Source organism: Carlito syrichta, unplaced genomic scaffold (assembly GCF_000164805.1).
Source record: "Carlito syrichta isolate Samal-C Ts95f unplaced genomic scaffold, Tarsius_syrichta-2.0.1 Scaffold279718, whole genome shotgun sequence".
Lineage (NCBI taxonomy): Eukaryota > Metazoa > Chordata > Mammalia > Primates > Tarsiidae > Carlito > Carlito syrichta.
In genome coordinates, this window is record NW_007223814.1 from 323,581 (window position 1) to 332,833 (window position 9,253).

A 9,253-nucleotide genomic window follows, 5' to 3' on the forward strand; every position below is an offset into this window, starting at 1 on the left:
ATTGTGATGCAACCTTTTGAAAACTTCCAGATAAAAACTTTGGTTGACGATTTGATCCAGAAAAACAAATTCTGAGTGCACAATCCCTCTCACATCAAAAAACAAATGATCATTGTTTTTACTTTTGACTTCACTCGTGTGTTTTTTGGGTCATGGGGAAGTGGCAGTTTTTTATTGGCTAGATTGCTCTTTTGTTTCAGGGTCATAACTATAGCACCAAGATTCATCTCCAGTTATATCTTTGGGAAAAAAATTCAGGGTTAGTCTCCAACTGCTCCTTCAATTGAAGCACAGTACACAGCCAAGTGATAGGCTCTTTGTTTAGGCGTGAGCTAGCTAGGCCCGAATATTACTGAAACTGGCTTCATGCCGAAATTTGCAGATAAAATTCGCTAACAGGAGCTCATGACACCCCAGTCAACCCCATATGTTCATCAATAGTCCAACAGAAGTCTTCCAAGATGGTTTGATGAGTTCTTACCACATTTTCTTCAATTTGGCTGCTTGAAGGATGCCCAGAAGTTGATTATCAGTTGACATTTCACCTTTGTTTGTTTGTTTTTTTTGAGTTGGAGTCTCACTCTGTCACCCAGACTGGAGTTTAGTGTCCGCTCCTGGCCACCGCAGCCTCGACCTGCTGGGCTCCAGCAATCCTTCCGAGTAGCTGGAACAACAGGCGCGCGCTACCACACCCGGCTCATTTTGATTTATTGTAGAGATGAGGTCTTGCCAAGTTGCCCAGGCGGGTCTCGAACCCGCGGGCTCAGGCAGTCCACTCACCTCAGCCTCCCAAAGGCGTGAGATTACAGGCTGAACCACCAAGCCCGGCTAACATTTTACCTTTAAAATGGGAAAGCCATTCATAAACTTATGTTTTACTCTGAGCAGCATCTTTGTAAGCTGTCTGTAACAGCTATTTCTGCTGCATTTTTCTCCAGCAGAAAACAAAATTTCACTCTCATATGTTTTTTGTGTAAACCATCTATCATGAAATGGGCAAAGGCATTGAAACAATATTAAAAAAAAAAATCACTGAAGCCAACAGCAGCCTCTTACAGTAATGCTAGCTGGTACATTGATGCCACTGGGTTCCTGGAACACTTATCTGGTAGGGGAAGCCTGTGCTATAAGAAACCCACCCTCTAAAAGATAATTTGGGCTTTTCTTTCTTTCTTTTTTTTTTTTTTTGAGTTCTCCTTTGTATTTCTGTGTTATCAGTTGTAGTGTATCCTTTTTCATTTGTAATTTTATTTGAGTCTTCTGTCTTTTTTTTTTCTTGGTATAGTTAATTTTGTTTAGCCTTTCAGAAAACCGACTCTTAGTTTTGTTGATCTTTTCTCTTGTTTTTCTAGTCTGTTTTATTTATTTCTGCTTTGATCTTTGTTATTTCCTTCTTTCTGCTAACTTGGGGTTTTGTTCTTTTGTAGTTCCTTAAGGTATATTGTTAGATTGTCTTTTTAATGGAGGTGTTTATTGCTTTAAGCTTCTCTCTTAGAACTGTTTTTGCTGCATCCCCTAAGTTTTTGCATGTTGTATTCCCATTTCCATTTGGTTCAAGCTATTTTTAAATTTCTCCTATAGTTTCTTCTTTGACCCAATAGGTCAAAGGAGCCTATGGTTTAATATCCATATTTGTTAATTTTCCCTGATTCCCCCTGTTATTTTTAGTTTCATATCATTGTAGTTGGACAAGATATTTGATTTCAGTCTTCTTAAATTTGTTGAGACTTTTTTTTTTTAATTTTTTTTTTTTGAGTTGGAGTTTCACTCTGTCACCCAGACTGGAGTGCAGTGGCCACTCCTGGCCGCCGTAGCCTAGACCTGCTGGGCTCTGGCGATCCTTCCACCTCAGCCTTCCAAGTAGCTGGAACTACAGCCCGGCTAATTTTTTGATTTATTGTAGAGGTGAGGTCTCACCAAGTTGCCCAGGCAGGTCTAGAACCGAGTGGGCTCAGGCAATCCACTCACCTCAGCCTCCCAAGGTGCGGGGAGACTTATTTTGTAGCCTAACCTATGATCTATCATGGAGAAAGTTCTGTCTGTACTTGAGAAGAATGTGTATTCTGTTGCTGTTTGGTGAAATGCTCTTTATATGTCTGTTAGGTCCATTTGATTTACTTTTTGCTTTTTTTTTTTTTTTTTTGATTTATTGTAGAGATGAGGTCTTGCCAAGCTGCCCAGGTGGGGGTGTCTCAAACCCATGGGCTCAAGCAATTCACTCACCTTGGCCTCCCAAAGCACAGGATTACAGGCTGAGCCACTGAGCCTGGCCTAGGTCCATTTGATTTAAAGTGTAGTTCAAGTCCAGTGTTTCCTTATTGATTTTCTGTCTGGATGATCTCTCCAATGTTGAAAGTGATATATTGAACCCTTATGATTACTGTGTTACACTGTATGTCTCTCTTCAGATGGCTTAATAAACAATAAATTTTATATATTTAAATGTTCTGATGTTGGGTGCATATATATTTACAATTGTTACATCCTTTTGGTGAATTGACCCCTTTATCACTATATAGTATCTTTCTCTCTCTTAGTTTTTGACCTAGGGTCTGTTTTGTCTGAAATAAGTATGGCTACCTCTGCTCTCTTTTTGTTTTTATTTACATGGGATATTTATTTCCATTCCTTCAGTTCAATCTGTGAATGTCCTTCAAAGTGAGTTGAGTCTCTTGTAGGAAGCAAAGAGTTGAGTCTTGTTTTTTTATCCATTTAACCACTCTATGTCTTTTGATTGGAGAATTTAATATTAATACATTACTTTGATAGCTGGGAACTTACCTTTTAGTCTTTATGCTAGAGATATAATTTATCTACTGCCATTATAGTAATAGAGCATTTTGGGTTTGACAATGTACTTTTTAAAAAAAAATTTTTATTTTATTTTATTTTATTTATTGTAGAGACGAGGTCTCACCAAGCTGCCCGGGCTGGTCTTGAACCTGTGAGCTCAGGCAATCTACTCACCTTGGCCTCCCAAAGGTGCTGGGATTACAGCCTGAGCCACCAAGCCCAGCCGACAGTGTACTTTTTACCAGTGAGTTTTATACTTTCATATATTTTCATGTAACTAATTAATGTCCTCTTCCTTCATCCTGAAGAATTTCTTTTAGCATTTCTTATAAGGCATATCTAGTGTTGATAAACTCTCAGCTTTTGTTTGAGAAGTCTTTATCATTGCTTCATTTTTGAATGATAGTATTACTGGGTATAGTATTCTTGAGAGGGAATTTTTTTTCTTTCAGGATTTTGACTACATCATTCCCCTCCCATCTGACCAACAAAGATTCTGCTGAAGAATCTGTTGATAATCTTTTGGGGGTTCCCTTGTACATAACACTTTGTTTTGCCCTTGCTGCTTTCAAAACTTTCTTTGTCTTTAACTTTTGACAATTTGATTATGATGTGCCTTGGTGTAGGCTTCATCTTATTTTGTCCTTTGGGCTTTCTGGATCTGGATTTCTATTTCCTTCCCCAGGCTTGGAAAGTTTTCTGTCATTATTGTTATTTTTTTAATATGTTTTCTGTCCCTCTCTCTTTCTTCTCATTCTGGGACACTCATAATGCATATGTTGTTATATTGTGGGTCTCATAAGTCTCCTATACTATCCTCACTCTTTTTCATTCTTTATTATTTTTATTCCACAGATTGTATGATTTCCAGTGGTCTGCCTTCTAGTTCACTAATATTTTTTCTGCTTGATGTAGTCTGCTGTTGGACCCCTGTAATGAATTTTTCAGCTCAATTATATATTCTTTAGCTTTATGATTTCTGTTTAGTACTTGCTTGGAAAATTAACTTTTAAGCTGATAAAAATACTGCATCCGTTTTCTAGGGCTGTAGTAACAAGCTGCCAAAAACTGGATGGCTTATAACAACTAAAAATTATTACCTCTTAGTTCTGTAGGTCAGAAGTTCAAAATCAAGGGGTCATCAGGGCCATGCTTCCTCTGAAAGCTTTAGTGGAAAATCTGTTCCTTGCCTCTTTTAGTTTCTGGTGGCTTCTGGTGTTCCTTGTTTTCTGGTAGCATAACTCCAATCTCTTCCACTGTCTTCATATGGCTGCCTTCTTTATGTGTGTCTGTGTTCTTTCCTCTTCTTATAAGGACTCTAGGCATTAGATATAGAACCCACCTTAAATTTTGTGTGATTTCCTCTTGAAACCCTTAACTAATTACATCTGTAAAGACCCTGTTTCCAAATAAGATAATATTCCGAGATTCGGGGTTGACATGAATTTTAGGGGAACACAACTGGGTTGCCACTATACTTACTGTTGTATTTCATATGTTTTTAGTTTAATGCTCCTTGTTTTTCTCTTTATTTTTGAGTAACTTTTAAATTGGTTTCATAGAAGGTATTAATAAAGTGACTTTGTGGCATCCCAAGACATTCAAAGTGATATGAAGTAGGTTTTCAGTGGATGGATTTATGTTCTGATACAGGAAAAAGGTCATAATAGCAGTGACTGGCAAATAGTAGGTACAGATATTCGAATATTTCTTAAATGAATGAATTTATATGAATGAATGCATTTTTGGAATAATTCTTTTTAGTGTGAGGGAGTTCAGTCTATTATTTTTAAAACTACAAAACCATAAATTAAGGATTCCTCTGCCATGTCTAACTTTTACAATTTCTGTTTCATTAAAAGGATGTGTATGTTTGTATTATCTTTTTCTTTTTAATTACCAAATTTTACTTACCATTTTTGGAAGAAGCACAAGTTTTGAGTCAGACCTGGGTTGAAGTTTTGGTTTTTCCATTCATTAGCTGTACTATAACTTTTGGCAAGTTACTTTCTCTTTCTGTGCCTCAGTTTCCTGTAAAATATTGCTAATAATACCAATCTTCCAGGTTGGTGAGAGTGTGTCAGTATGTTTGGGTAGTAAGTTGTATACTTTTATTTTATGTATTATAAATCAACTAGATTTATGTTGTAAAAAATTTTAATTGTTTAAAAAGTCCTTATTTGCTCTAAACTTATGTCAGATGAAGTTTTATTTTCCTTCTGTGTTTTTCTATGACTAAACAAGTATTGGTGCAGAGGACTGGTGCTACAAATATATATGTCTAACAGTAATCTGTAGACATTAACCTAAGTCAGAAAATGGGTTGAACTTTGGAAACTAGAAATCTCAGGATTGGTGGTGGTGGTGTTGATGGGGTGGTGGAGCAGGTTGGAGGGATTGAAGTTTGTGGGGATGGGAGCTAGATATGTTAAAATGCCACATATTATTTATTTAACACTTATTATATGCCTGGATAAAGATATGCTATAATCCGAAAGTACTGGGATTATAGGCATGAACCACTGTGCCTAGCCTATTTAGTTCTTAATGTCTTTTTTATTTTTATTTTTTATTTTTGAGTTGGAGTCTCACTCTGTCGCCCAGACTGGAGTGCAGTGGCTGCTCCCGGCCACTGCAGCCTCGACCCACTGGGCTCCGGCAATCCTTCTGCCTCAGCCTTCCAAGTAGCTGGAACTACAGGCGCGCTACCACGCCTGTCTAATTTTTTTGATTTATTGTAGAGACAAGGTCTCACCAAGTTGCCCAGGCTGTTCTTGAACCGTGGGCTCAGGCAATCCTCTTGCCTCTACCTCCCAAAGTGCTGGGATTACAGGCGTGAGCCACCATGCCTGGCTAGTTTACTGCTTTCTACATGATTTTAATTGTTCTGTTGTGAAATTCTTGCTTTGCTTTTATTTCATACTTTCTGTATTTTCTTGTCACTGTGAAAATAGTTAATAATTTTTGTTAATACATTCTTGCATTTCTTGGATGAATTTAATGTCTCTTCTTTTTTGTTTGTATTCTTTTTTATTGTAAGACTTTTGTTTTTTTCTTATCTTGTCGTTATTTGGGTCATCATCAGAGGCCAGGAAGGTCCCAAGGCCTGGGTTACTTTTTGTCAATACTGTTTTCCCCAGCAGCATTAACTGGCCTATAGGAGATGTTCAGTACAGAATGCCAGGTGAATAAATTTAAGAGAATGCTTTGACTCTCCTATTCTAGTTCCTAATTAAGTGACAGAATATATGTCCAGAACATTGGATAAGCCCCAAAAGTTTCTTAAAGTTAATTGGTATTGAAATGTAGTTGAGCAGGGTATCATAGGAGATTGGTTGGTTTGTGATCATTTGGAGTTAAAGCCCACATAGATTGTCTTAGTATTCTTTCCAAATCTTAGTCTGCCAGTTTTATCCAGTATTGTGATTATTTTCAAGTCATGTTTCAGCTGAGCAACTAAGGGGAGAAAATTCCTACTGCCAGGGCTCATAAATTCTTGGATGATGTGATTAATACCTTGTAATCAATAAATTAATACCTTGTTATCAATAAATACTTGGTATTGGAGATTATTTCTAGCCTTATTAGAAATTAAAATGTACTTGATTTCCATAATTGATTTCAGCTGTGATTATTGATTTTTCTTCATTTATAACTTATCCTCTATACTTCCATCCTCCTAATATAGCCATGTCATACTTTTAAAAAGATGTGTATTTTTTTCATAATTATGGCTGTGTGAATACTATTGGCTAAGTCTATAGCTATGATTATGTTTTGTTTCTTATAGAACTTTTGATTTTTCCAAACTTCATCAGTGATCTCATTTTTTAAATTTACTTACTTTTCTTTTAACCTAAGGTTTAATTTCCCATATCTTCTAGTGCCTTTGTAAAATCTCTGTCGGTATGATATTCTGTACTTTAAAACCTAGAGGTTAATTTGTATATCTCCCTCCTCTCCCCCAAAGTAACTATCTTGGATCCCCTGTCACATTCCTGTCTGGATTTTTGCTTTTTAGACTTTCTACACATTTGTTACTGTGACTTTGCTTCATCACTGTCTAGGGAATACTCTTAGCTTTTCTCCTGTTTTGGATCACTTCTTTACTGTATTTCATGTCATCTTTCTTGGGGTTCCTCCTGATTTTCATGGAATATATATTCTCCAGTAGGTTTCTGAAAAAGGGTGCACAAGGTTAAATTTTTGGAGATATTTTGCCTCTGTAAAAGTGTCTAAATTTTACTGATGCTAATCATAATCCTGAAAGACACAGTTCCTAATATCATAATCCCGAATGTTGAAATCCTCACAGGTCAAAATCCTTAAAGATCAAAATCCCTAAATTCTAAAATCTCATACAGATAAACTCTGAAAATCACAATCTTGAAAGATTAAAATCCCAAATGTTGAAATTCTGAAAGCTGCATTCTAGGGAAGGGATTAATGTATATTTGGTTGTAGGAGAAACAGTTGTATCATTTTACTTGCACTGTGTCAGAAATTACGTGTGGTTTAGGGAGATATGTATGAGTGTTAAGTTGACAAGGGGTAGATTTGTGGATTTAATTTTAGGTGTCAACTTGACTGGATTAAAGAATACCTAGAAACCTGGTAAAGCATTATTTTGGATTTGTCTGGAAGAGTCTTTCCAGAGAAGTTTAATGTGTGAGTCTGAGTGGCTGGAACGATCTGCCCTCAGTGTTGGCGGCCACATCCAATCTGCTGGGGTCCCAGAGAGAACAAATACAGAATTGGTCTCTTCCTGAGAGCTGGGACAGACTTTTCTTCTGATGCTTTGGATATCAGAACTCTAGGCTTGTTGGCCTTTGGACACCAAAACTTAACACCAGCGGCCTCCCAGGTCCTTGGCTTTTGGTCTCGGACTCAGAGCTTGTTTGGCTTCCCTAGTTCTGAGGCCTTTGGACTTGGACTGAGCCATGCTATCGGCATCCTAAGGTCTCCAGTTTGCAGACAGCCTGTCGTGGAACTTCTCAGCTACCATAATCACGTGAGCCAATTCCCCTAATAAATCCCCTCGTTCTATCTCTTTGGAGAACCCTGACTAATACTGATTTAATATTGGGGAAGTCACATATAATTCCTTTTTACTGTATTCCTTACAACACAATAAAAGAAATCTGTGAAATTGATCCCTTGCGAAAAGGCTATGATAAATTAAGTGTACCAGGCTACTTAATGGTGAAAGAGAAAAGCTTAAAAGTTATTATTTGGTGTTGCAAGAGCAAAAAAATCACTCAATTGCAATGGCCAAGCAATAACCAGACTTTCAAATGGACAGCATATACTTACAAAATTTGCAGACCTCAGCCACTTTTCAAATACAAGCATAGTGAATGTTCAGAGGTCATGAAAGTGAATATGCTGGTGAAAATTTAAGAATTCTCCCTGTAAATTATTTAGTTAGATACAACTTCTGCCCCTTCATACACAGTGTCAATTTGCTGTGCTTTGTGTTTCATCTTTGTGTTATTTCCAGTACTGGAGCTATAAATTGTGTAAGGACATTGAGAGTTCTAACTTGTCTTAAGCACTTTTTGAAAATTTGACTCCACAAAAGTGCACTATCACAATGTTGACTTTGTATGTAAGCACTGGATGTGCATATAAAATATTAAAACTTCCTCAATAAATGTGGAGATGTCCTTTTGTACATCTGCATTTGTGAAAGATAAAATTTTTCAAGACTTTGGCTCTTTGGGTAACTAAATATTGGTGGTGACTCATTGCAGTTTTTGATCAATCTTGTCAAAAGAGTTAGGTTGTCTGGTATTTTAGATAATTGCAGTTATAAGCTGAATACTCTTAATTAACCACAGTGATATGCACTTATGCATTTTGCTTTTTGATCTATTTCTTTATGAATACAGTTTGTCCGCTTATAACTGTTATACCCATGTAACTGGCATTAGTAACCTGAGTGTTTATACTTGCAAAAATGTTATTATTGCCTATTTTATTGTGTAAAGTGTCCTGTGAAGTGTTCTGTCATTTTTGTGTGTGTTTCTCAAATTAAATTTCTCTTAAAAATGTAAATAAATACCTTTTAAATAACTTTTTAAAAATTATTTTTTCCAGAATTCTATTTTCAGGATTTTGATTTTTTGATTTTTGGGATTTTAGACTTTAGGACTTTTGATCTTTCAGGATTTTAACATTCTGGATATGGTATTTGGGATTGTGTCTTTTGGGATTATGGCCCAAACCCAAATCCTACTGTCACCATTGACTATCTAGGCATAGCATTCAAAATGGAAAGATAAAATGATTTTTTTTTCTTATTTTATTTTCTTATTTTATTTTATTTTATTTTTTGAGTTGGAGTCTCACTCGGTCGCCCAGACTGGAGTGCAGTGGCCGCTCCCGGCCACCGCAGCCTCGACCTGCTGGGCTCCAGCTATCCTTCCGCCTCAGCCTCCCAAGTAACTGGAACTACAGG